The sequence below is a fragment of the Cibotium barometz genome, chromosome 14 (assembly GCF_041138505.1).
Source record: "Cibotium barometz isolate CiBa-2024 chromosome 14, ASM4113850v1, whole genome shotgun sequence".
Classification (NCBI taxonomy): domain Eukaryota; kingdom Viridiplantae; phylum Streptophyta; class Polypodiopsida; order Cyatheales; family Cibotiaceae; genus Cibotium; species Cibotium barometz.
Window position 1 is genome coordinate 47,812,489 of NC_141059.1, and position 24,627 is coordinate 47,837,115.

The window sequence follows — 24,627 nt, forward strand, 5'->3', positions numbered from 1 at the left end:
TAGCCCATTGGTTAAGTTATCCATGCCTTTCCCAAGGGTGTGAGGTCTACACACACACACACACACCCCAACCCTCCCCCCACTCCTACGTCCTTTAGTTAAGTTATTCATGCCTTTCCCAAGGGCATGAGTTCTATACACACACGCCCCAACACCCCCCAGCATGAGTTCTACACACACACACACACACACACACACACACCCTAGCATCCCCCCTCGCTCTTGCCTCCTTTATAACTAAGCTGTGATGAAAGAAATGAGCCTCTCATTAGAAAAAAGAGTAATCATTATTGCTCTTCAAAGTCACAAATAGTATGTCTGTGTTTAAAAAAAAGTCTCACAAATATCAATTTAAGTATGATGTGTACCTTCCTAAAAGTAGTACCAACATGACCAAAATAGACATTTGGATCTCACTCTAGAGATATAAGTAATAAAAGTGGAACATAGCATTTTCCTTATTCATTGTATTAACTTTAAAAATCCATGATACCTCATTCCTTGATAGACCTTTGCAAGTGGTTTTCCTACCATCAATTGGGTGGTGCAATACTACATAAGAAAAAGGCTATCTTCTAGACATACATTTGATGTACATAACTTATGGTGAAAAACAAAGATTAGGTGTGCCAATAAATAATATATTGACATTGAAGTAAGTTATATAAAGAAATTTAGCTTGAGGCAAGATCTTAAGTCATCATGCTTAACTCTTACAAAGTGCATGTAAAAATTAGGTAAAAGTTTCCAAGATATAAAATTAGATGTTGGATATTGAATGAGGTTGGATGAAATTGGATATTGAATGAGGTTGGATGAAATTGGATGTTGTTGACCGCAATAAAGAAACAAAGAGAGAAAATATAATGCTTAATCTTAACCCATATATGTAGGAAAGGAAATGAGAGAGAGAAAATATAATGCCTAACTCTAAGCTCTAAGTGAGTTAGAGAGAGAGAAAGAGGGAGAGGGGGAGAGAGAGAAGGGTTAGGGCTACGTCGAGATGGCTCAGGGTCGTGTCAGTCTCGACTTCCTTGATGCAGGTGAGGAGCCTGCTTTAGAAGATGGGAGATTTATGCAGGAGAGGAATTCCACAGCGAAGAAGTAATTGGATGCCGTGGTGGAAGTTGCAGAGGGTTTACCAAATGTGGTTACAAAGGGTTCCAAAGACCAGGTTTTTTTGTAGGATGGAAAAGTGTCTCGCTGGTAGAGGCCCCCGCCTAGAGGCAAAAAATAAAAATAAAAATAATAAAAAAATTCATTGAAATTTTGTTTGGGGCCAGTCCTTCACAAAGTCCCGCTATTTTTAGATGAGGTAGCTTGTTCATGTTGTGCCATGGAAGCCTATGGCTAAATAATATCAGGATGCTTTGAGGCAAGCATGCCCAACCTGGGTGGAGCTAGTGGATTTTCTTCCAAAGCTCTTGTCTATAGCTTTGTGTACGATTGGTGAAGTGCTAGTGGAGCCTCGTTCGGCTTCATGAAACAGAAATAGAGCGTGCATGTTGTGGGATATGTGGGCAAAAACCAAGGCCTCGCCAGCTTAAGCTTAATATGGATGGGATGTCTCCCTTGTCCTTTCATCTCATATGGAGTTCTTTTTTTGGTCATTGTTTTAAATGTGGCTAGATGGGCCATTTTATTCTGGAATGTTCGATGGAATTATATGTGCCTCAGTAGAAGGTACATGCATCTGAGGAGGAGCAGCAAGGATAAAGAGTGCAAATGCATATGATACCTCCTATGCATGAATAACAAAAAAGGGATGTTTTGATGGATAAGGGCAAACAAGTCATTGAGGATACAGAAGGGGGATCTTGGGTCCAAGTGGTTAAAAAAGGGCTCTCGGACAATGCAGGTCATCTCAATAACTCAGGGAGGCAGTGTTTGGGGGCCTGTTTCCTCGGTGCAGCACTATGCACGAAAGAATGTTGGGACCATTGGAGGTGCAGGTTTGGTTGTTAGGGACAATGCTCAGCGAGGGATTGTGTCTAGGAGTTATGAGCCTCAAGCTCGGTATAATTTGAGGCCTAGGGTCATCCACGAAGGAGAATCAAGGCAATTTACCCTTGGTGTTTGATTAGTAGGGGCTATGATTACTCTATGAGATAGATAGTACAATGATTTACAGTCCTGATAGAATCCATACTCTAGTACTGGGGGGGAGGTTTGGGTATGTCTTGTCCTTTGACTCGATAAGGCCCACGCGGCTTGGGTGATAAGGAGAGGGCTTGGATTATTTTGCAAAAGGTATGGGAGCATATGGAGAAGCAGGATATGGATGTACCGATGTGTGTGTGAGTGATGAATGTAATGCCACCATGCTAGTTGGCCTCTGCTTCTAGGTTAATGAAGATTATACAGTGGAATGTGAAAGGCTTTTGTTCTAAGGCTGTGTTTGCCAGCAATTGGGATGTGTTTTGTGCCGTGGAGCATAAACAACACCATCTTGCGTGAAAATTGTTGTATAAAAGGTTTTCATGTTTATTATAGCGGCCACCCATCTATGCAGTCTTGGGTTCCTATAGCAGTGAGGTCAGCTTAGGCCTTCATTGATAATGTAGGATGTCAAGGGTCAATTTCCTGCCATAGAAGTGTTCTTTAAATCTGAGTCTCTATGGATTGTTGGTGTCTATGTTCTAAATGTTGTGAGGGATCGTCGATAATTATGGGAAGACTTAATGTGCTTGAGTTTTGTGATGGGTGATTTTAATGTTTGTGAGATGCCATTGCATGCTACTACTCCCTAGTCTATTATGGATGGGCCAAAGAGGCAAGTTTGGGATGCTTTCACTACTATTGCTTTGAAATAGGACATGTGGTCGTGGTTGCATCCGTATGAGGGGGTTTACGTATGTGTCTCAGCAGTATGTGGGCACGCGGGCCCATTTGGATAGAATGTATATTTGTTAGCATGACCTCTTTCTCACAGAGGTTATTTCTATGTGTGTGAAAGTCATCACGTTCTTTCGGATCATTTTCCCGTTGGTGTTGAAAATGCAGACACATTCTGTGGATGCTTATAAACAACTTTTGGGCTGAATCCCACTTCATTTTAATCAGTCTTTTTTGGATCATGAGGTGTTCCATGAGTACATGTAATTATTGGATCATTTTTGTTCAGATGTACATAACGCTAGAATATCCACTTGGGAGGTGTTTATTAGTAACATGTAGAAGCTTGCATGCTAGTATGGCATTTTTAATGCTTCCTTTACTAAGCGTCAGTTGCAACCTTTGGAAACCCTCTTGGTTGTGTTAAATATAATCATGAGAGATTAGAGATTGGAGCCAAACTTTGCACTTGCCATTGATTGGTGGTGGTGACTGACCAAGCAGACGCATTGATACATGATACTCAATATGTTCGCTAGAAGTTGATGGCTCGAACGTGTCAACAATTGCGCATGGCACCTCAAGTATGGCTATGGTATGCATATCCTAAACCCTAACTACCATGATTAAGAAACCCTAATCCTATGGTGGGTGCAACCTAAGTACACACATAATGATGTGAAGACCTAACTAATTAAGCTTGACTTAAGCACAATTAGATTACAAGATTGAAACTTGTCCTCATAGAGAGGCTTGAGAGCAACTTGATTCCATTGCTTGAAAATGACCCCTTTTATATGAGGGAGGTACAACTTTTTCATATGTGCTCATGTGGGATAATATCCAAGTGCGATGTGGGTGTATGCTCCTGATCCTGGTCCTCTAGTCATGCCTTACCTTTAATGGCATCTCAACTCTGAGCACCCACCTTGGCGCCATGATGTATAGGCTATTGCAAGGTGGTTGGATGTGAGTTACAAAAGATCCATCACTCCCCCTTAGTGCAAAATGCTATCCTCAAGTCAAGTGTGGTATTATAATATATCATCACCCTCCTGGGTGCATAAATTGCTACCCTTAGGTGGTCAGATGTTGTAAGATTCCTCCCTCTAGCTTTTGAGGTGTAAAGGTGTAAGAACTTCCCCTTTTGATTTTGTAATTATTCCCCTCTCTGAAATAGAAGAAAGATCCTATTTTACCCTGTTTTTTTGGCCTGGAGAGAGAAAATATCTAGAGAGAGATAATCCAACATTGAGATATTTTTGGATCTAGTGTCTAAAATGGTTTCCCTTGTTGAAACAGAAATTCAAAAAGAACTTTCCAATGTGCAATTGGAATTAATTGAAAATGTGTATAAAGGACCTTAGCTTAAGGGTCTAGATTTTCAGAAATTTTTGGATTATGATCCAATTAAGGTTCCTATGGACCAATAGGATTAATCCAAGTGTGGGGAGGAGAAAAATCCAATGAATAAAAGAAAATACCCAAAAATGAGTAAATGCCCACATAAGATGAAGAGTTGACTAAGTACAAGGTTTATTAGTTAAAAATTATAAGATATTACTAAAAAAAAGATATTTTGGTATAATGATACATTTTTGACACCTTGGTAAGGAGGGGGGGAGACTTCAAGGAGGCGCCTATTTCACACATGTGGTGTTTTTAATTCAATAACATTGTGATATTTTTATCTCTCCTCTTGCCTGGATCAAACCAAATCAAAAGGGAGCTAAACTAGGTCCAAATCTTGTTCAAATTCAGCCAAACTGAACCTGGAAAATTCTAGAACCTAGTTGGACTTGGTTAGAGGCCTCCCTCACCTATAAATAGATCCTTAGTCTTTTATAAAAAAATCTGTGAACTATACCATGCTAGTATTACATTAAAATAATAATATTTTTTATTATCCTTTAAAAATTCTTTCACATTTTGGAGAGATTGGAGCTTCTCTCTCTCTTCAACCTTCCTTGGAGCTTTCCTCTCAACATACTAACCAATTGATTGGTTGGGGGCATCTTCTAAGATAGAGAAGCAAGAAAAAACAAGAGGTAAAGTGTAATTTTATGGTTTTTCTCTACTATTCTCAACGTTTTTACTTCTCAATCCCTCTCAAGCTTGAGAAGTTTCTAATTAAGTGTTTATAATGCAAATCAAGCTTTTTTTAAGAGTTGTAATGAATAATTAAGAAAAGTTTATCTTTATACTTAATTTAGGATGTTTTTATGTATATCTCTCTCCCCCCAAAAGAATGGTCATTCCTATGACTAATTCTCTATTCAAATGATGCTTCTCATTAATAAATTCTCAATTCACAAATCAAACTCTAGGCTGGTGAAGCTAGAGGTTAAGAAGGTGGCTTTTATACTTTTATGCTTCTAAAATTATGATAATCTTATGGTTTAAATCCATAAATTGGATTTAAGTTTAGAAGATAGTTATACTATCATAATTATATTACTAAGTTTATTCTTTTCAAAAATATGAAAAATTATCAGTAATAGCAGTGGAGCTATGGCAAAATTTTTAAGAAATTGATACATAATTCATTCTTATGTATAACGTGAAAAGAGGACTTCCTACCATATTCTAGGATTGGTCATCCTATGCTAAAAGAATGATTTTCATCACATTCAATGGAAAACTAATTTTTAAGGTTTATGCATGATTAAACAATTAAGAAAAGAGAACAGGCTGGACTGATGGATTCCTAAAATGAGACTCAATTCTGTTATGGTACAATAGATGAAGTAAATCCTGGACAGTCCTTGTTCTATGGAAAAGAATCAACGGCTGGGCCTCTCGATGAGGAAAAAAGCGTTGGTCTCTATGATCCAAGTGCAAGTCTTTTCCTTGATTTGACCATGTGACTTACGGGTTTGGTCGGATCAGTTTGGTTAGAGAAGACTCTTGACTACGTTAGAATAAAAATATAATGGAGGAATCGCCCGTGCTTTCTGGGCGAGGGAAGTTTTTCCGGGTTTGATTTTGGAAGAACCGAAGGATTAGTCTCTTGTCCGGATATCCGTGGACAAGGCCCTGAGTAAGAGGCTCTGCCCTGTGTAAGAAGTGCTACTTCCACTGCTAGCACCCCCCCAAATTCGCGGAGGGGGCAGGGATCTTTCAGCTGGTATTAGAGCGAATTGGCTAAAGTGGATCAACCGAGAAGCCAGAAATGTCAAAAATTTATGAAGTAGCCGTAAAAGGTTGTAATTGTGTGATAAAATTCATACAAATTGATATTCAGAATGAAGATTCATAAATAGGTAATTGGGTCTTCAGATGGAAGTACCGCAATTGTATGGAATCCCTGACTAGACATGATGGTATTTACCTTATAATTCCAAGGACCGTGACTACCCGTATATACCGAGGGTATAACTGCAACTCTTTATTGGCAGTATATACGAGTAAATCTAAGACCTTGAAATGAGTCGTTCTCCAGCTGCGAGATGAGGACATCTCGCCTTTTTTAAGTGGGGTAGAATGTAAGATTCCTCCCTCCAGCTTTTGAGGTGTAAAGGTGTAAGAACCTCCCCTTCTGATCTTGTAATTATTCCCCTCTGTGAATAGAAGAAAATGTCTAGAGAGAGGTAATTCAAAATTGAGATATTTTTGAATGTAAATATCTTCCTAGTGTCTAAAATGGTTTCCCCTAAAACAGAAATTCAAAAAGAACTTTCCAATGTGCAATTGGAATCAATTAAAAATGTGTATAAAGGACCTTAGCTTAAGGGTCTAGATTTTCAGAAATTTTTGGATTATGGTTCAATTAAGGTTCCTAATGGACCAATAGGATTAATCCAAGTGTGGGGAGGAGATAAATCCAATGAATAAAAGAAAATACCCAAAAATGAGTACATGCCCACATAAGATGAAGAGTTGACTGATTACAAGGTTTATTAGTTAAAAACTATGAGATATTACTAAAGATGATACATTTTTGACACCTTGGTAAGGAGGGGGGAGACTTCAAGGAGGCGCCTATTTCACACATGTGGTGGAGTTTTTAATTCAATAAAATTGTGATATTTTTATCTCTCCTCTCACCTGGATTAAACCAAATTGAAAGGGAGCTAAACTAGGTCCAAATCTTGTCCAAATTCAACCAAACTGAACCTGGAAAATTCTAGAACCTAGTTGGACTTGGTTAGAGGCCTCTCTCACCTATAAATAGATCCTTAGTCTTTTGTAAAAAAATCTGTGAACTATACCATGCCAGTATTACATTAAAATAATAATATTTTCTATTATCCTTTAAAAATCATTTCACATTTTGGAGAGATTGGAGCTTCTCTCTCTCTTCAACCTTCCTTGGAGCTTTCCTCTCAACATACTAACCAATTGATTGGTTGGGGGCATCTTCTAAGATAGAGAAGCAAGCAAAAACAAGAGGTAAAGTGTAATTTTATGGTTTTTCTCTACTATTCTCAATGTTTTCACTTAACCCCTCTGAAGCTTGAGAAGTTTCTAATTAAGTGTTTATAATGCAAATCAAGCTTTTCTTAAGAGTTGTAATGAATAATTAAGAAAAGATTATCTTTATACTTAATTTAGGATGTTTTTATGTATATCTCTCTCTCCCCAAAAGAATGGTCATTCCTATGACCAATTCTCTATTCAAATGATGCTTCTCATAATAAATTCTCAATTCACAAATCAAACTCTAGGCTTGTGAAGTTAGAGGTTAAGAAGGTGGCTTTTATACTTTTATGCTGCTAAAATTATGATAATCTTATGGTTTAAATCCATAAATTGGATTTAAGTTTAGAAGATAGTTATACTATCATAATTGTATTACTAAGTTTATTCTTTTCAAAAATATGAAAAATTATCAGTAATAGCAGTGGAGCTATGGCAAAATTTTTAAGAAATTGATACATAATTCATTCTTATGCATAACGTGAAAAGAGGACTTCCTACCATATTCTAGGATTGGTCATCCTATGCTAAAAGAATGATTTTCATCACATTCAATGGAAAACTAATTTTTAAGGTTTATGCATGATTAAACAATTAAGAAAAGAGAAAATTATGGTAATTTTATTTAAATGATAAAAGAGAAATTCCCATGACATTTGGAATTCAATCATTTAAATGGAAAAAGTGGAATTCTTAGCATATTGAATTAATGGATATTTTTATTTAAAATTCAAAGAGGAATTTTAGATAAGTCATGGGGTACACATGGCAACCAATAGGCCTCTTATAAAATAATCTTTATTTAATACAACTACTATGGAGAGAGAGAGAGAGAGAGAGAGAGAGAGAGAGAGAGAGAGAGAGAGAGAGAGAGAGAGAGATGGTAATAATGCAATGGTTAATGGCTAAATAGACCCAAATAATGAGTTTCAAGTAGTTGCTTATTTTACCCATAACTTTCTCAATATATTGGTTAGAATGTGGTCATGTTTATAGTCAAAATGATTGGAATAGGTCTAATGGATGCCTCTAGTTTGTTAAAGCTTTAAAATTAGACACTTCAAAAATACCAATTCAACATGTGGTACCAGTTATCTAGGTGAATACATGCCTATCACTACTACATCCTTTTGTTGGCAGTCCTTTTTAGCATTAAGGCTATTGGTCACATCACTAGAAGATGTAGTGCCTAGTCTAGCACTATCATCAAAATAAGGGCTTCAAGAGACATAATGAGAGAGGGGTTGACTTCAACTCAACCTCAATTTACTTTAGATTGCGCCTTATCCAATCGAGAGGCTGAGCTACGAGACATGCAGTTTTGGTGGTCAAAGGTTGTCTCAAGGTTGTAAAGGCTTAATGATTGCTTTGGAGGATTGAGATGTACAATGAGAAAAGAAAACCCTAGAATTGGGAGGAGCAATGACATGTTGAGACTACTCTGAAGGAACGAGATGTACAAGGATAAAGGAAAAACACCAAAAGCAATCGCGTGTCAAGACTAGGTAGCCAAGATGGTATATGAAGCATAGGGGGTAGCCCAAAAAGCACAGGAAGCATAGGAGGCAATCTAGACTACTCAAGAAGTTTGATTTCCAAGAAAGGTGGTAGGAAAAAGTCTGGAGGATGCTTGAACATACGAGGAACCAAATACAACATGTAAATGTGTCATTGCCAGAGTAAAAGAAGTTAGATCAACTCTACAGAGTAGTACCAGTAAGTGCTAAAAGCATGTAGAGCAATCAGGAAGGCATGTAAGGCTATGGAAGAACATCCAAACTTGACAAAGAATTCCATTGTTAGTGAATTTCTAGAAGAAGGATGGGAGCCAAAAGTTGATCCCAAAGAATGATCATAGAATTAAGGAGTAGAGCTTTATTAAGAAGAGGATGGGTACTTTGCCCTAGAGCCCTCTGCAAAGGAGAATTTCGAAGTGGTAATAGCTTGCAACAGAATCTAAGTATGATTTATGGGATGATATGCAGAAGATGAAATTAAACATCACATTGGATCAGTGTCTTTATTTGCTGCTTACCCAATTATAGGCAACAATTGTTGAGGCAGATTATACCCTTGGAGAATCTAGTAGAAGTTTTGTCTAGTAGCATCATAGATAATGTAGTACATTACATTGGAATCTATTGTTTTGGACTTTAATGAAGTATTCCCAAAGATAACAATGGAATTCAAGGGTTAGATATTGTCTGGAGTTCTTGTGGATGGAGGATCTGGTGTCAATGCTATGTCAGAGCAATTGCCTAAACTTTATGAATCAAAAGAGATGAAGGATTTGGTGTCAATGCTATGTCAAAATCAATAGCCTAAACTTTAGTTGGCACCATTAAAATGGTGGATCAACAATAGTTATACTGTGCATTGAAATCATATGTGCAAACACGAGATCAGTGCAAAGCAATGTAGAGTTATGTCCGTTGGACTCATCTAAGGATAAGAGATCAGTGTGGCAACAGACTACACATTTTTCTAGTATCTTTTGTGATATTGTGGATGAAAAAACCATCCACCCATGGTAAGAAGAAAGTTAAGGTGTCAACATTGTAAAGGTAAAAGTAAATCCTTTTGTTAGCCCTTTCTAAGTTTTGATCTGGCTAAAAGGGGTGGTAGCTGATGAAAATAAAATATTCTAAAGGAGAATCCATACTTGGTTTCCTTATTTGAAGTCAACATTGCTCGGGTAGTCTCTAAATATGAGTCGAATGTGGTCTGTGTAGCCCATTTCAATACCTTTAGTAGTAGCATCAGAAGATATGGTAAATAAGATTTGGAAGAGACTGGAGAAGCAGATGCTCCAATATAATAAAAGCTTCAAATTCTATGGAAGAGGCACATGAGAAGGATGCACATAAAAGTGGTTGAGTTTAGGAAGATAAACTTGTTAAAATGAATCTGGTTAATGAACAAAATGCTTGGATAATATGGGTTAGGGCCAAGCTTATAGTAGAATGCTTGAATGGTATGGGTTAGGCCAAGGTTATATTAGAATGGTATGGGTTAGGCCAAGGTTATATTAGAATGGATGGTATGGGTTAGGCCAAGGTTATATTAGAATGGAGACATGAGTTATAGGAACTACTTTCAAGACGCAAAAATATTTTTTCTTAGAGAGATACAGATATGACAGGCATTGATCCCATTCTTTATCAGCATAAGGTCAACCTTAAGGAAGATGTTGTTCGCAATGGTATCGACAGATGATGAACTTGAATTATGCTAGGCAAGTCAAAGAAGAAGACAAATTGTTGGGCGTCATTTATCTAGTTGATAAGGTAAGTTGGGTGTCACCAATAGTGACTGTGCCTAAGAAAAATGGGAAGTTGAGCGTTTGTGTCGATTACAGAAAGTTGAATTTAGCCACCACCATAGATCCCTTCCCACTACCCTTTATAAATTCCCTTCTAGAGGCAGTAGGTGGGCATGATTTATACTCATTTTTGGATGGTTTTATTATAGAATTGGGAGTGTTTGCTTCTAATGTGATGACATTTGGAAGAATGGCCCATCCACTTTCCAGAGGATGGTACATGAGTTTTTTTATAATTATCTCACAACTTTCATGAGTGTTTATTGATGGCTTCCATGTTTTTGGGAAGTTCTCATAACATTTATTGAAGAAGTATTAGAAATGGATCCTCCAAAGGTAATCATTATTGCAAGCTTCACATAATATCAAGGAACTGGGTAGATTTCTTGGACAGATCAAATGGCACACATGGTTTCTTGTAGTAGATGTGGCATGTTTGCTCTCCTTAGGTGTAACTCCTTTTTGTAAGTGCAAGAAAAGGTATCATCATTACCTTCGTTTTTGCACACTGAGTGTTGATAGTGGTGGGTGGATTAATGAAGCTCACCGAGAATGTTGATGAAGCTCACTGAGAATGTTGATAGTGGTGGGTGGATTAATGAAGCTCACTATGTGCACTTGCATAATAATCCTTGAATAGACATTCCACACCAGTTATTTGCAAGTTAGAGTCATTGGGGCTACTACTTGTACATTTTTCATTGGGCACTCCACAACTCTGTGGCGTCCTTGGTAATGTAGCACTGCAGTGTAGATCTGAGTGTGGTTGAGTGTGATTGAGTGTATTTATGTGCTTGTGTGCATGTATACACATGTGTGTATGTGCAAGCTTGAGTATGTGTGCAAGTGTGCATATCTCTATGTGTGTTGCACATGTGTCCATGCATGTGAGTGTGTGTATGTGTGTTTGTATGCGTGTGTGCATGTATCATGTGCTTGTGTGTGTGTGGTGTGTGTGTGTGTGTGTGTGTGTGTGTGTGTGTGTGTGAGTTGATTTCTTTATCTCATGGTTGTACCCTTTCTTGGAGAACCAAAATTATGATCCTAATAATAACTTGACAATGATTCTTGAGGCTCATCAACATATGGAGGATTTAGTTTAAACTTAATACCCCAAGTTTTTCATAATTTCCTTACTTGATTAATCTGATTGATCTGAGTGGCTCTCCTAGTGTTGGAGGTTGTGGTGGTATGATAGGTGGAGGTAAGAAAACTTTTGTAGCATATGTACTCCCTTTGGTTATTTGTTTACATGAATATTTCCTCACTTGATTGATATGTGTGGCTCTCTTGGTGTTGAAGGTTGTGATGGTAAGACAGGTGGAGGTAAGGGAACTGTTGGTAGTTTATACACTCCCTTTGGTTATTTATTACACCAGTTGAGCTTGATTAGGTGACATGGTTGATGGTATGGTAAGAATTTTTTTATTCTAGGATCACAACATTGATTAATAGCACACTATGCACAATAGAATGTTGGCATCTGCCTCAACTGAGAATACTTCATGCTTTTTTGTGTCTCACGGCATATAGCACATCCATATAATACGAGGATATCCTGGAATGTCTCAATATCTAATTCTAAGTTTAGTCCCAAAATTTCCAATGATACTACACTAAGCTTGTTGATTAACATTTGACCAATTGGTGGTTCTTTGCAAACTAGATTGGCAGCTTGGCTTTCTTAAAAGATAATTTAGAGGGTATTCATTACTGAATCCTTATCAAATTTATCTTTCATGTTGTCATCCAATCAAATGGCGAGTTAACAAGAAGCATCCCATGTTTGTAATCCTTCTCAAATTTATCTTTCATGTCATCACCCAGTCAAATGGTGAGTTTAGGATCACAACATTGATTAATATCACACTGTGCACGATAGAATGTTCGCATCTACCTCAACTGAGAATACTTCATGGTTTTGTGTGTCTCATGACATATAGCACACCCCTATGAGGATACAATTGAGTATATCCTAGAATGTATCAAGATCTAAGTCTAAGTTTTAGTCCCAAATTTTCCAAAGATACTACACTAAGCTTGTTGAGTGACATCTGACTAATTGGTGGTTCTTTGCAAACTAGATTAGCAGCTTGGGTTTCTTGAAAGATAATTGAGAGACTATTCATTACTAAATCCTTATCAAATTTATCTTTTATGTTGTCATCCAATCAGATGGCGAGTCAACAAGAAGCATCCCATGTTTGTAATCCATTTATCTTTCATGTTATCATCTAGTCGAAGGGTGAGTTAAGAAGTATCCCATGTTTATATTCCATTTATATGATGATGAAGCTCATGATCATTCAACCCATACTAAAAATCATGACAAGAATAGATCATCCTCAATCTTTCCATATCTTTACATCTCAGATTATTTAGATGTTTCGTGGAAGCTATGAATTTCCACACTTTTTTTATTTTGACTATTTTTTTTTCAATTAGTACACTCTACTTTGCTTCAGTTCAAGCAAATTAAACCATGAAGCTATGAATTTTCACACACTTTATTTTTGTTTTGACTAATATTTGTTCCATTAATACACTCCACTTTACTTTACTTCAATAAAATGCAACCATGAACGCTGCTTTTAAGGCTACAACGTCTAATCTTTCGTTATTTTAAAATGATGTAAACCACTCACCTCCTCTCCTATCTAGTGTAAGACTAAATGCCATAACACATCAAATGTATGTAAAAAGATCTCTTAATGTTGTGTAGGATCAATATTACCCCAAAACTTGTACATTATGTTAGCAACTTGAGTTGGCTTGATCTAGGTTTTTCTAGGGTCTGTTATTCCTCTTCCAACTTCTCTCGCTATCCCCTCTTTCTATTTCATGAGCCAAGCATTAGTAAAGTTGTTGGCAAATATTCACCTTCTTATATTTCATAAAGTCTAAAGACTAGTGGTATGTTGGTAAGAAAATAAAAAATGTGTAATACATCTATGTGTGCACTTGATGCCCTCTTTGTGAGTCATAACTTCTCATTGTTGGTAGTCGACATAAGATCACTAACATGCACATAATCCTTAGATTCCAAAATCCATGAATGACTATGGGTAATTCTTTGAGATTCTGAAAAAAGAGGTCTTCATTATAGTAAGCAGAAGTTCTTGTTATTAGCTTGGCTAGATAGTTATAAACCTTGGGATTGAATATCTCCTTGATAGCTATAAATCTTTTGTCTACCCCAACTTTGTAAAGGAATCTAAATAGCTTCTCCCAAGAACTCTCTTCTTTAATTTACTCTTCAACTGCATCATGTGTGAAGTGACACAATAAACTTGCATTTAAATAAATGTTATACATTGTTAATATCTCTCTGTTGTTGAAGGAGGTGTCTCATTGTACAAAAAGAAAAATTTCAAAGTTTTGCATGCTAGAGTACTCATACTATCTTTAGGATGACTAGATGACTCACAGTGTTAAGAGGAAACATCAAAGGTCATCTACGACATTGTCTTTGCACGATAGGGTACCCACGAGTTAAGTACATCAAACACACGGATTAAATTGTGCCATAGGCAAACACGACTTTAGAATAAAAAAGAAAAATCTTATCGAACTAAATATTTATGATTTGATCTCCCATATAGAGTCCGTATGTTTGTAGTCTGATCTTTTGGTTAGTAAAATTTAGTTAAATTAGGCCAAGACTCCTGAAAGGCTAGAGCGTGTACTGTAAATAAAATCCATATTCTCACACACACACACACACACACACACACATTGGCACAAGTTTTTAAAGCTCACATGAGTATAAAACGTGACACATTTTGTGCCTAGTAAACCGTGGCTCATAAAACAATGTACACACGTATAAAACGACTTTTTAGTAATACATAGCCCAATTTAAATAGCAACAAAGCTCTATTTTTTTTTTGAGATAGATTTTCTTTTTTCGAGCAACGAAACTCTTTTTGAAAACATGTGGGCTCTTTTTCCAAACACATGTCTTTTCTAAAAAGCACGAGGGACATTGATTAACATTAAACTTTTCCAATGTCCAATTAGAAATGACTCTTTTTTAGACAATGAGCTACATTTTCGAGGAAAATAATAATTATCTCTTATTTTAAGATAGGTGAACCTATTTAAACCTGCTTAAATTTGGCTTTGTGCTTTTTTGCATTCTCTAGATTCCCAACAAATGACACCATTAGCTATGGCAGCTTCATAGGTAACATTGGCACCTATGGTAAAACAAACATAACATCTCCCACATCATACATGATATCTAAGAGAAACAACAGTATCTCAGCATATAAATGTTTTATTAAGTTATTTATTTTTTTAATTTTCCACATTTATGATATAAATCTTGCATTACTTAGGGTTTTAGGAAATTGAAAGCCCTTGAATTTATTCAACTGCTTAAGGTACCACCCCACCGTGCAATATGAGGGGTTGCAGGGCCCCAACGTAAATGTATCCTCATTGCACGATGGATTATTATTAGTTTTGTTTCCTAGATGGCAAGAATAAAGAAGACATAAAGAAGAGTGGGGCAGGAACAGGTCTTGCTGGTAAGGCAGTAAGACCAACTATAAAGGTAGAACATGTAGCTACAAAGGGAAATCTATAGGTATTTTAAGGAAGCATGAAAGGGCTAAAGGGTTCTCACAAAAAGTCTCAATGCTTAGAGACATAAAAAAAGCATAGAAGGGAGTGATGAATGTTATCCCAAAGCTACCTTTTCAGAGATTAGGTAGGGGTATATGAGGAAAACATCAGTCCTTATTACAAGCTTTGAGAGGTGGTAGAGAGAGGCTCTACCACCTTACAAGCTTTGAGGTGGTAGAGAGAAGCTCTTGATTGTTGGCTTCAGAAAATTTTCTATTTGCATTTTTGCAAGATAGTTATATATTAGCTACACATGCTCACAAGATTATCCTTATGGATAAATATATGCACTAAGGAGAGTGCGATATAGATTGGAGAAATTAATTGAGCCTGGCCCATGGATAGATAAAAAACCTTTGAAATACTAAATATCCCTCCAAGAAGGAAAATTTGTGATGGCAAAATAAAGATTGAAGAAGTAACCCATGATGTAAATACGAGAAAGGAAGCCGATTTAAAATTGGAAGAGTCTAAAAAAACTTGCAAAATAAAGGGCTCAAGAAACACAATAGAAAGTCATCACATTGGGTACAGACAATGAACAATCACTCGCGGGCATGTCTCAAGGCTCAATATGCACATCATGTCTTCCCATGGAGAGGGAATATTGACTGCCATAGTTGAAGATGTGGCAATTCTAAGAAAAAAGAGACGGAAGATCAACGATGTAGTCATTCTTCTCTCTTTAAGATCTCTCTTTAAGGTATACACTAAGCTTATCAAAGTTTTTTTAATTCCCTTATCATCATGAAACGTACTCCCTCTCTCTAATTCTCTATGCAAAAGTATTTACTTATGAAAATTTCCTTTATTCAGTATCTTTTATTTCAAGAGCTTAATAGCTATTAATATTAACCACCAAAAAGAATCATATTTCACATGCTCAATTGATCTTCATGGAGATGTAAGTTGTAAGTATTTGTTTCAAGGCATCTCACCGTGTGACGATGGAAACCCCAAGTAAGTGCACCCCCTTCTATCACACGATGGGAAAACTGTGGCATCTTTATGTCTCTCTTTATAACTTTAATGTTTGCTCATTTTAATTTACAATGTATAGATCGACGAAGAATATGGTCATAATAATAGAGCATATAGTGTGAGTAGAAGATTTGTATAAATCAATGAAATACTTCAACAAAATTGCAAGTTTTTATTTTAATATTATTAGTTAACTTACTAAGATTATTATAATATTAAATCTTTTGGCTTAGTAGGTCCAGATTGATGCTCTCACATATGGCTAGAGAGTTATCACCAACATAATTAAAATTATGAAACAAGTGGTATGAAGGTAATCAATCAAATGATGGTTTTATCTTCCTTCTTGGTATTATATTTAAAGAATGATGATCTTTTTTTTTTCTTTATTTAGTTTTCTCATGATCTTTATTCAAATGACTACGTGTGGCTCAAGCATCATCAATTCAAAAAATGTAGACTGTTGCCCATAGTATTGGACCAAGGAGAATAACATACAATAGATGTAGATAGAACACTAAAGAAAAGAAAAGAAATGCGCTCTATATCTCCATCTTCAAAAAAGGTTGGGGTTAAGCTCTTTGGGAAATCCACAGAAGACCACCAAAAAATTTGCACCAAAAGAAATCTTCAAGTGAAACCTTTGAGTATAATAGTTTTTAAAAAAAATATTAAAATAGTTATGAATAACACCTAATCAAGACCATAAATTATTCTATTGACGTTGTTTGAGACAAATGCTTTCATTTATGGTGAGACGATGTTACTATAGAGCACTTTATGCAGAGCACTTCATTTATGGTGAGACTATGCTACTACAGAGCACTATATGCATGTATTCACTCATTTGTTGATTCTAAGTTGTGATATTTTCAAGCTCTCAAGATCAACTATTTCTATTGGATTGTTATATCTCTCATGTATTGTCAAAATTTTGCTCTATTAGTTCCTTGAACCTATATAAGAATTGTCAAGTTTTAGTAAATTTTTAAATAATTAGCATGGTATTATGGTAATTAATTAGAGTACTAACCAAGATAAGGGTTTGCATGTCAGAATTGATAGAATTCATCCTCTCATATTGTTGCTCTAATATTTCTCTTAATTCTTTCTCTCTAGGATTTACAAGGCAAAAACTGATAGATTCATCCTATCATATTGTTGCTCTAATCTTTCTCTTAATTTGACTACTCTCTATACCTCTTCTATGGTCAATTCACGGAGTTGTAAGGTGTTAATATCTATACCTCTTCTATAGTTAATTTAGGGAGTTGTAAACATAAGAGGTATTGACCAACTTTATCATCAATAATTGTTGGAGCCTTGGAGCTCACATGGTGTGGAGGAGTAGGAGACTATGCAAGGTGTGATAGCGACTTAGAGTGAGTGTGTGTGTGAGATTTAAAGCACTAGAATGATTGGCATGAGTACATCTTTGCCTGATATGAAATGAAAGTACAAGGGACCTTTTTATAAGCTATCTTTGGCTAAATTAAAGGCCTAAATGACATGAGAGAATATCTACCTAAAAGGTGCTAACATTACTGCTTAGCTAAAGGCGTAGAGAGTAGGGCTATACAACCGGGTTTACTTTCTTGGTCAGGTTTACTTTTTGGTTATTTAGGAGGAACACATACACACACATAAAGTGCACACTACAAAAACCAAAAAACCCTTCGGAGTTATGTTTGTAGCCTTTATATTCATGATGATTTGGGCCCATGACTGTACACATTGTGTGGTGGCTGGGTAGTGGCCTCTATACACCACTAGTAGGCACAAAAGATGAGAATGTAAGAGGAACAAAACTTAGGGACTCCAGAATCCCAACTCCAAGGGTGCTTCTCAACTGATCTTCAATCCTCAACCCTTTGGCTGACTCCTCCGGACACAAATGGATGCCTCAAAACCCTCCCAACCTCCCTTTTAGTCCAGCAACACCTTTGATTGTCCTCTCAGGTCAACATTCATCTCCAGTAGCTTTGACTATTCACCTCAAGGCCTCTCTTGACCACAGTTGACATCTAGTAGCTGACGAATTTAGCTCCTAGCTGAATCAAAAGTCTCTGATTCTGCCTCTGAACTTCTCTAATAGTCTCCCACACAATAACTTTGAGCACAACAAAACACTATGTTTGCTTGAGATATACAAGAATAAACTTCACTCTCTCAACAACCCTAAAGAAGAAAAAGGGGAAAAACAACAAGAGGCTCAAGTAACCCTAGTAGATGGACCAAAGCCTCCGTTCTTCACAGCAACATCTTTAGTCATCACAAATCAGCACTCAACTGTTGCAACTGAACATGAATTGGCCTTCTCTCATAGACAGCATGATCCATCACATCAACATCCCCTTGGATCAAATGGGTATAAGGCCATCCTCCACTGCCATTCTACCAACCACTTGGATTTAAAAAAAGCATAAATTCTTCAGATAGCATTAGGGTCTTTGTGCTATTAATTGGCTGCGTCCTCCATGCACATTTAATATCCAGCCTTCTCCCTTCTTGTTTGCTCTTGTCAGTTATGAGCTCACACATCTCAGAACACTCTACAACTCTCTCCTCTTCCATCACACCTGCACACACATTTCTATTCACCACATCATCAAGCCCAACTTCCACAACATCCTGAACAATGCCCTCCAAACCACTCAAACAAAAAACTTGCTGCCTCTCTTCATCAAATTACTCATATGTGTCTGCATCTAACACAATATAGCCAAGATGAGGATTCTCTTTTCCATCTTCAGCTGCAAACATACCAAGATTGTCATCATCTTTCTCAATCATCACTACTGCATTTAGCTGCTCAATGGTTTGACTCAATCCTTTCTGCAAGCTCTCCATTGATTCAGCCCTAAACTTTTGATTCACTTCAACAACCAACACACTTTTGAAATCATTCAAAGCCCCATCTAGCAAAGAATCCAAGTCTTCATTTTCATCTACTTGTAAACAAGCATGCACCTCATCACCATCCAACACACAAGGGGTCTTTGAAACCTCATACTGAGAGGGATTCAAGACCAACTAGTATTCTAGAGCCTCATCCAGAATCATATTCAATTAAACATCTATCTTGTCCATGTCGCCTGCCAATTCCAACATCCTGTGTCTGACTCGGCTACTATAGCAAATACCAACATAGATGCATGTCCACACCACCCTTAATCTCTAACTCACATGTACCATGGCTTCTAGTGTTTGAGGAAACCTCTGACACATCATCTGGGCTCTTCATCTTTAAGGGCCTTTCTCCCATCTGCCAGCACTCTATAGGCTTCTCTAGCCTCTCACCTGCTATAGTAGATCCCTCACCTATGGCCTTACCAAGACAGTCAGCATCCTCACTTTCTAGCAAGCCATTTAATTTCTAAAAAACACCATCATACTCAAACTATACATCTGGAACAATTGAAAAAACACTCCTCTCTTCCACATCATGAGCAGATTCACACTCTTCACTCTTTTACCTGCACATACACTCTCCTCACTGCCAAACATTCTATCCTCTCTAGAAGACTTCATCCATAAACCATTCTCATTCACCATCTTTTTATTTATTTCTTTTGACCTGGACCCCTTCACATGTATTCTAACTAGCTTCTTCCTCTTCAAAATTGCTTGCTCTTGGTAGCATGCATGATGTATTGCCTCTGCATATGTATGGCTTTGTTGATGCAACACTCTATCGTGCAACTTGTCATTCAAACCTTGAACAAAGCTAACCAATTGAAGCATCTCATGCACCTGATCTATCTTATCAAAGAAAGAAACGTAAGCACTCCAAAGCTCCTCAAATCTGATCATAAAGCTGTCCATAGGGTCATCATCTCTCTGGATCAAACCTTCCACATTCAGCCATGCTACATATTGATCTTCACTGACTTCAAACCTACAGATAAGAGCTTTGAATGGAAGCCTCCAACTACCTCTAATCTCAGCATGCAAGCCTTGCCACCATACAAGACAGCATAGTCCTTAAAACCTTGTATAAGGAAGAGAGCTTTCCTCCTATCATCTTCCAAACTGCATCAGTTTGTCTACATATTGAACAAATGCATGAACATTCTCATGCCCATCACCATGAAAACACCAATCATTTTCCATGCTTACCATGGCTTGAGTTAGACTTGAGATGGATTGCCTAAATTAGAGCCTTCTTTTCCTAAGTGGGAGCACCAAAAAGATTTGTGGGCCTCTATACACCACCAGCAAGCACACAAGATGAGAATGTAAGAGGAACAAAACTTAGGGACTAAAGAATCCCGGCTCCAAGGGCACCTCTCCACTAATCTTCAATCCTCAGCCCTATGGTTGACTCCTCTGGGCACAAACGGATGCCTCAAAACCCTCCCAACAACCTCCCTTTCAGGTCCAACAACCACATCTGACTGCCCTCTCAGGTTAGCATTCACCTCCAGTAGCTCTGACTATTCACCTCAAGGCCTCTCTTAACCACAGTTGACCTCCAATTGACTAATTTAGCTCCCAGCTAACTCAAAAGCCTTTGATTCTACCTTGAAAATCTTCGTCTCCCAAGAAGAAAAAGGTCCTCCAGGATCCTCTGTTGTCCTCCAGCATCAACCACATCCTTAAAACCTCCCTGGTCACTGTGTTGACCTTCATCTGACCCCTCCTGCCTACTCTATCTGAGACAGACCTGACTGTTCGAATTAGAGTTAACTGACCTCTGTGTCAGAATTCCTCTCCTTTCTGTCCTCTGACTTCCTCAGGCCCTCAGAACCCCTTAAATTGACCAAGATATTACACTATGTTACAGCTGACCCACATCTACCTCCGAATGGATAGTCCCCTTAAAACCCACTAAATTGAATCAACTGACACCAGTTTCCTCTTTTCTATGTTAACTGACATTTCTATACCCTCTAAACATTCAAACTACTTAAAGACTCATCACAAGAGACACTTGGTTGACTCTAGATACACTCAGTTGAATCTGGGTCAATACTTTATCACTACTTCATCAAACTTTTGTCCCAGCTGACAATTCTAACTGTTAGCTCTGACCCCCACAAGAACTTCCCTTTAGCCCAAACACTCCAAACCAAGTAGTCCACACAAAAAACTGACCATACTGAGGTCTAGATGACACTCAGCTGTCTCAGAAACACTTTCAACCCACAACCCTTCTAAATTCTGATTGATGACAGCACCCAGACTGTCAGACTAGATTCACAAGCACTTCACACAAACTCAGACAAACAATAGATAGGTCCTAACCTCATCAGCTAACTCATTTGTTGACGTCCAGTTGCTGCTGACACAGAACAGATTTGGTATACTATCCTCTGATTCTGACTTAGAATCAGCAATCATCAGACTGGCACACACAGATGATTCATCACCTCAAACTATATCAAGTCCACACTTTCAAGACAACAAAAACATCAAGATAACAGATATCACAAACCAAGGCCTCTGTCTGCTTGAGACTTGATTGTCTCAATAGCCCTCAGGCTTGGGCTAGAAGAAAAAGGGAAAAAACAACAAGAGGCTCAAGTAGCCCTAGTAGATGGACCACAACCTCTGTTCTTTACAGCAACATCTTTAATCATCACAAATCAGCATTCAGCTCTACTGCTCCTGACACTCTCCAGTTGCAACTGAACATGAATTGCCCTCAGCCACGTCTCTAATAGGGCTACCCTCAAAAAGCTCGCGAGACACACTCCAACTGATTTTTTCTAGATTTTGACACCATCTCTGCTCTGGCCTTTCTAATTATACCTCAATTGCGCGGAACCTCGCTTCTACAACTTGCAAAAAACTAGAAGAACCTCCGTCTGCATATGGCCATCTTTATTGTAGCCCTTACTCACTCTTCACTTATGTCTCCTCCTCCTCTTACCTCCCCTTGTCTCTCTTCATCCCACCCCCAATATTATGGAAATCCTCCTGTTTTTCCCCTTAGGCTTGTCGCCGCCTTAATTCTTCTAGAAGGTGCTTCCTTGGATCGTCCACATTGTTTTTATTTTCATTTAGCATACCTGCATTTTACACTTGGCTGCCACACTGATTTTAGCCACCTGGATTCCTTTGCATACGAGCTTACGTACATTCTATCCATCTATACATGATGTTTTGGATGGGCCATGGATGCACCACACAACGTGATACAAAATATCATAGTGTGCCAACACCTGAAACTCTTATGTCAGGCGGAGTTGACCACACATGAAATCCCTTAACTCTTAGAACTAGCCTGCTCTTACAGAGAGTAGCCTGCTCTTAGAACTAGCCTGCTCTTACTCTGTACAGAGAGTACTTGGACATCATAGTGGAAACACACACATGTTAACAAAGAAATACACATTTTGGGTGGACTACTCGGGCAGAGGACCCATTATTGACCTGAACAGAAAAACATAAATAAAGAGGAAATCACAAGGCATACTCATCCTCATCATCGAGATTGAGTCCTTTGATTGTAGCAAATATCTGGTAGCTTTTGGAACATTTTCAGGATCTTCATCTTCCTTTGCAACTAGGTTGGCATGGTCCTTTTCATGCTATGACATCTTCTTAAAACATCTGTCTTTTGCGTGACCAAGCTTTGTGCAAAATGTGCATTTTATGGCTTTTCCTTTGCCTTTGCCCTTTCTCTTTGGAAAAGTCGAGAAAGATTTCTCTAAATCAAGCACAACCATTTCTTCTTGCTGAAGTCTCTTGTCTTCGTCGATGAGGATAGTGACCATACTTTTGTATGGCATTTCACAGGACGAAGTGAAGTAAGGGTTTCTTTATACTTCTTGATTTCTTCTAGGCTATAGAATAGCACATTTTTGTTGTCATCCTCATTGAGATGTGTATTTAATGCACCAAGTTATTGCACGAGAGAGCCAATGTTGCTAAGATGTTCTTGAAGGGTTTTATGTTCTTTCATTTTCAGATTGTAGTATTTTTGCTTGAGAAAAACTTTAGAATTAGTAATTTTGTTACTAAATACATTCTCAAGCTTATCCCATACCTCTTTTGTTGTTTTATCCGATACCTCTTTTGTTGTTTTATCCGAAATCAAGACGATGGATAAGATTATCTACTACAAGACCAAGGCCCGATGTGAACAAGTGGCTTGTCATTATGCTCGTTCCAGGACTTTACCAGAGGTGATGATGGTGTGCCTTCATTTCCTTTGACAATTGCCCATACCCCATCTTGCATGAGAAGAAGTCTTATTTGTCTACCAACAAGTAGGGAAATTTTGTTCTAGAGAACTTTTGTAGAGAAAGAAGTTTTTCCAAAGCTTTGGAAGAATCCATGAGGTAGATTCTGACTTCCTTTCTTTCTTTTTCCTCGCATTGGCAGATTCTAACCTCCCCCCTTTGTTTTATGGTGGATTCCCCTTGTAGATTTTGTCAGTTGATTATGTCTATCAATTTCGACATACCTATTATGTTAGTCGATTCTGTTAGCTAATTCAGATGGTTGACTCTACAAAGTTGATTTAGATGACTGACTCCAATAGTTGACTCCGAGGCTGATTGAGATGGCTATTTTTGATAGTTAATTTTGACAGCGGATTCAGACAGTTGACTCTAGTAGCGGATTCAGAGAGTTGACTCTGACAGCAGTTGATTCAAATAGCTGACTCTGACAGCAGTTGATTCAGATAGTTGACTCTGACAGTAGTTGATTCAGATAGCTGACTCCGACAGCTCACTGCACAGGTTGGAAGCTGACGTGGTATCTACAAGTCAAAAGCTGATGTGGCATCATCAGGTTAGAAGCTGGCGTGGCATCCATAGGTCAAAAGCTGATGTGGTATCCACAGGTCAGAAACTGATATGGCATCACCAGGTCGGAAGCTAGAACCCAAATGTCGAATGCCGAAGGCTGTAGGTGGAATGCTGAATGCCATATGTTGCATGCCAAACGTCAAACACTGAAAGCTAAATGTTTGAATGCTGAAGACTGATGTAATAGTTGTGCAGTGCCGATGTAGAGCAGTACAACTATGGATTTGAGATGGCATAGATCCGAGACATGGAGGTGTGCAACTGTTGAGGGGCGAAGGTGTGAAGTTGGCTTGGTGGGCAGTGAAATCGGGTGGGGTAGGCTGTGTAGGCTAGACTGTGCAAGTGTTGATCAACGCCAATGTGTCATAGCCAGGAAGGTGATGTGAGCAGGTAGAGAAGAATGTGTATGTGCAGCCTTGGTGGGTAGAGGAGGAGCCTCAGGTTCTGATACCATGTTGGAGCCTTGGAGCTCACATGGTGTGAAAGAGTAGGAGATTGTGTAGGGTGTGATAGTGACTTAGAGTGAGTGTGTGAGAGAGTAAAAGTGCTAGAATGATTAGCATGAGTACATCTTTGATTGATGTGAAATGAAAGTACAAGGGCCCTTTTTATAGGCTTGGCTTAGCCTTATCTTTGGCTAAATTAGAGGCCTAAATCATAGGAGAGAATATCTACCTA